Consider the following 5,319-nt stretch of genomic DNA (forward strand, 5'->3'; position numbering starts at 1 on the left):
TGAAGGGGTTTATATAGGAAGATGGCAAATGATTGAAGGGTGTGGATTGATGGTGTTGTTTGATAGTGGACGGTTGGGGTTTAGTATTGAATGAGCACAAGGATCACCTCTTTTATGAGGGTCTTGGCTTGGTCTCCAAAGCTATCCAACTCCCAATGTTGTATGGCAACACTTTCAAAGATATTCCCCTTGAAGACAAGTGTGAGATTTCCTTGGTATAGTGGCCGAATCTCCCTTCCTTAATTGTCCTATCAAGTACCATCAATGTCCTTTTTGATTCCCTATACACAAAAAAAAAAAGAATGCAAATGGTTAATTGAAATTTTTGGTGGGAAGACTTAAGGTGTGAGCTAGCTAAAAAAAATCTTTTTCTTTTATTTTTAAATAACTAAGTGCTTTCCATGAATGAAAATCAATCAACCACTAAATTTCTCATGCATGCAATGTTGGTACACCAAACTTGTTTGTGATCATATGGTGCAACAAGTTTGGGGAATAATTTTACCTCATAAAGTGTGTTCAAGCCCACTCGGTGTGCCTTGAACACCAAACTTATCATGTACTATACGCTGCATGTAAAGGGGTCTTATATTGGTCGTCAAAATTGATTTAAAAATCCGTGAAATTTGCCTTATTACTACTATCAGAAATTAAAGGAAAAGGGCATAGAACATGGGTTGCCTCCCATGAAGTGCTTCTTTAGCGTCATTAGCTTGACGTTTGGTCCTTGTCAAGGTGGCTGATAGTGCTTGAAATCTTCCCTTCTTGCAGTGAACCTATGTCCATTAGCCTTGTTGATAAGCTCCATATGATCCAGGGACAAGATTTTGTTGATGGTGTACACTGGAGGCAGCTGGGATAGGATAGTGGGGAGGTGAGGTGGTATAGATAGGAAGTATGTAGAGACCACTTCATCTCCGGGTGAGAAATCTTCTGTAGGGATTTTCTTCTTTTTCCATCCCCTTGGGACCTTTTTTCTTGTGTCCGTTGATGCCAACTTGTTCCTTGTGGTTTCCTTTTTGAGAATGGTTTATTGTCTACTTCATGTGATTCTGATGGGTCTGGTTCCTTTTGGATTACACTTGGCTGTTGCTCCTTCTAATCGCATTGGTTGTTAACCATAGGAGTCCTTATGTGTGGTGCTTGTGCTTCCTTGTTTGGCTCCTCCATCAGCTCTTTGTTATCACGATCTACTTCTTGTGAGAGGTTGAAAACATTGAAAGTGAGCTGATCATCATGTATTCTCAATACTAGCTCTCCTCGTTCCACATCTATGAGTGCCCTGGCTGTGGCTAAGAATGGCCTTCCCATAATGATGGGGTAAATAGGGTTCTCATCCATTTTCAAGACAACAAAGTCTGTGGGGAGGAAGTAATTCCCAACCTTCACTAGCACATTCTCAACCACTCCTATTGCTTATTTTTGAGTTTTGTCAGCCAACTTAATGATTACATCTGTGGGTGTTAGCTCATTGATTTGAAGCTTTTTCATGAGGGATAGAGGCATTAAGTTGATGCTCGCTCCCAGGTCACAGAGTCCTTTATCAATCATTATTTCTCCTATGGCACAAGGAATATGGAAACTCCCTGGATCCTTCCTCTTTGTGGGTGGCCCTAGTTGAATGAGAGCACTGTAATCCCTATTCATCTTTATTTTTTGTCCACCTTTCAATGAACTCTTTCTGGCTAACAGCTCCTTTATATACTTTATGTAGAAAGGCGTTTGCTGAAGGGCTTTAATAAATGGTATATTTACATCAAGAGATGCAAACATGTCGAGGAATCTTGACTACATTCTCCCTGCTACACCACATTTAAGCCTTTGGGGAAAGGGTGCATATGGGTTAAGTGTCTTCTTCTTCTTCAGCTCTTCCTTGAGTGTGGGTTGAGGTGCATGGCTCCTTTCTTCCTGGTTTCCTTTTTGATTATCTTGGAGGTGTTCTACTTCATTCATACTCCTCTCATCACTTGTGGTGATCATCTTACACTCTTCCCACCTTACTTTCTTTGTTTTTCCTCTTGGGTTCTTCTCCATGTCACTAGGGAATCCATCAGTGGGTTTGGGAATTTGTTGAGATAGATACCCTACTTGGGACTCCAGTCTCTTGATGTTTTCTCCTTAGTTTTTGATATTGGCTCACACTTCTTCCTTGAACACCTTGTTATCTTGGACTTCTCTACATAAATATTCAAGTAGAGTCTCAATTTTTGAAAGTCTATCCTCTGTTAGTGATGGTGGGTTAAGATTAAGTGGTTGAGAAGGGTGGTTAGGTGGTTGTTAATAGGGTTTTTGTGAGGTATGTTGGTGAGTTGCATTATTGTTGGAGTTGAGGTTGTGGCGTCTCTGGTCTTGACCTTGGTCTTGTTGATTTCCCCAACCAAAGTGGGGTGATTTCTCCATCCAGAGTTGTAGGTTTTAGAGTATGGGTCATGGATTTGTCTAGGTGAGTTTCCAACATAATTGACTTGTTTCCAGTCACCTTCTTCTCCTATATTCACTCCTTCTTGAGTTGGTGACGACGTGATGACTGCTACAACTTGGTTTTCCTCTACCTTCTTGGTGAGATCTGCTAGCTGCTTGGTGATCATCTTATTTTGAGCTAGCAATGCATCCATGTGGTTCAGCTCCATTGCTCCTCGAGTGTTACTTCTTTCAGAGGCATAGAAGTAGTCATTCTCAGCTACTGTTTTAATGACATCTATGGCTTCTTCAATGGTTTTCTTCTTGTTTAGAGAGCCCCCTGATGAATGATCTACAGCCTTCTTTGACTCATAGAAAAGACCTTCATAGAAAATGTGAAGTTGCACCCATTCATTAAACATATCTGGTGGGCATCTTCTTGTTAAGTCCTTGAACCTCTCCCATGCCTCATAAAGAGTTTCACCATCTTGTTGCCTGAAAGTCTGCACCTCAGCTCTCAACCTGTTAATTCTTTGAGGAGGATAGAATCTTGCCAAAAATTTGTTCACCATATCTTCCCAATTTGTCAAACTCTCCTTTGGAAAGGATTCGAGCCACTTGGATGCCTTGTCCCTGAGTGAAAAAGGGAACAACAGCAGCCTATAGACATTCGGGTGGACTCCATTAGACCTCACAGTGTCACAAATTCTCATAAAGGTGGTTAGATGTTGATTGGGGTCTTCTTGAGCACTTCCTCCAAATGAGCAGTTGTTCTGAACAAGGGTGATGAGCCGGGGTTTTAGTTCAAAGTTGTTGGCATGTATGGTGGGCTTCTAGATGCTACTTCCACAGTTTCCTGGATTTGGATTGATGTAGGAGCCTAGAACTCTCCTTTCTTGCCTAGCATGATTTGCAGGACCTTCTCTAACATGGTTGTGAGCTTCTTCTTCATGATTATTTTCCAAGTTCTCTTCCATGTTGGGTTCAAAGTACTCTTCCTCTTCCTCAGCACTAACAACTCCTTTCCCTATTTCTTCCCTCCTTAATCTCCAGAGGGTTCTCTCAGGTTCTGAATTGAAAGAAGTTGAGGTTCCCCCTCTTCTCCCTGTCATACAACTAACAAAACACGCTGCAAGAGATAAAATGAAGAGGTTATTCTTGTTAGAGTGATTGTTATTGTGAGTGATGCAAATTATCAAATAGTTAGTGGGTTAGTGAGCAGAATTGTAGATAATAACAAAGAAAAAAAACAGAGAGGGTATAGAGGATGAGGAAGAAGTTAAACAAAATGAAAATAAATGACTGAATAAAGTAAACAAATAAAGGAAAAATGCTCAATCTAGTGAGCTTCCGACTTAATCATTGTTGATACAAAATCAATCTCCGGCAACGGCGCCATAAACTTGATGCATGAAAACTTGTCTCTCAACAAATTTTCCTTTGGCAACTTTAGTTAGAAGAGTATGCTAGTTGAGCTAAACAGAATGTAATTTGAGAATTTCAGAAAATTAAATGACTAAAAAGTAAATAGCAGAAATTAAAGTGCAGAATCTTAAATGGGGATTTGGGGTAATGAGCATGAAAATAAATGATAGAAAATAAAGAGAATGGGTAAGATCAGAAATGGGGAATTCATTGGGCTCAGGAGATGTTGTATTCTCCGGATCAAGTTCATTTTCATTTTTTCCTCAATCAATGCATCTATTGATCTCCTTGGCAATCTTAGGTGATTAGATTCCAATTCCTTGGTAATCTAACCTCTCTAAGCACGAACAATTGCCCAATTCCTTGATTTAATTGCTCATGGGAAGAGATGAAGTATGGTCACTGATTATACCACATGTATTTCCAAATCAAAGTGTTGGGAGGATTACATGTCACTATATCCACCCAGACCCCAATTTGGTCCAACATGAGAAAGCAATTCTAGCATGATCTCATCATCCCTTTTCCAAGGCTCAGAGGAGATCCAATTATGGAGAGTTTCTTTTCCAAGACAACTAACCAATTGAATTAAGATCGAAAGCTTTCTATTAAATCAAAAGAGAAGAAAGAAGAAGAGAATGAAAACTATAATAGATCCATCAAATTAAAACAGAGCTCCCTAACCCAATGAAAGGGGTTTAGTTTTTCATAGCTCTAGAAATGGAAAATGGCAGAAAAGAATACATCACAGCTAAAAGTGCAGAAAAGTAAATGTATATAGAGTAGTTCTCTAAAGTGCCAAGCTTCTCTATAGTTCAAAAGTACTCCTATATATACTACTCCTCTTGATCTTCTAGTGAGTTCTTCAAGTCTTGGATGTGGGCTTTGGATCTTGAGTTAAAGACATCCCTAAAAGTAGCTCAAACTTACTAAAAACTATATGAAAACAATGCCAAAAAGCGTATAAATTATCCGCTCATCAAGCAACTCTTTGCCATTCAGGAAGCTCCATGGTTTGCAGATATTGTAAACTATAAAGCTGTGAGGTTCATACCCCAGGAGTACAGCAGAGTACAAAGAAAGAAATTAATTTCAGATGCCAAGTACTACCTATGGGATGAACCATATCTCTTTAAGAGATGTGCAGACGGAATGATCCGCAGATGTGTACCCAGAGAAGAAGCACAAAGGATCCTATGGCAATGCCATGGGTCACAGTATGGAGGACATTTTGGAAGTGAGCGAACAGCCACTAAAGTCCTCCAATGTGGCTTCTATTGGCCTACTCTCTATAAAGATTCCCGAGAGTTTGTGCGTAACTGTGACAGTTGCCAAAGAGCTGGTAACTTGCCTCACGGATATGCCTTGCCTCAACAAGGGATATTAGAGATAGAATTGTTTGATGTATGGGGCATTGACTTCATGGGGCCATTCCCACCATCATACTCAAACACTTACATTCTGGTGGCAGTGGACTATGTATCCAAGTGGGTA

At 40.0% G+C, this 5,319-nt stretch overlaps 1 non-coding gene across 1 annotated transcript; it reads left to right on the forward strand.

The window, feature by feature from the left end:
* Positions 1-2,817: 2,817 nt before the first annotated feature.
* Positions 2,818-2,924, forward strand: LOC127741912 (small nucleolar RNA R71). The gene has a single exon (XR_008003100.1). It is a non-coding gene; the product is annotated as a small nucleolar RNA R71 (small nucleolar RNA).
* Positions 2,925-5,319: the final 2,395 nt, after the last annotated feature.

The sequence above is a fragment of the Arachis duranensis genome, chromosome 9 (assembly GCF_000817695.3).
Source record: "Arachis duranensis cultivar V14167 chromosome 9, aradu.V14167.gnm2.J7QH, whole genome shotgun sequence".
Lineage (NCBI taxonomy): Eukaryota > Viridiplantae > Streptophyta > Magnoliopsida > Fabales > Fabaceae > Arachis > Arachis duranensis.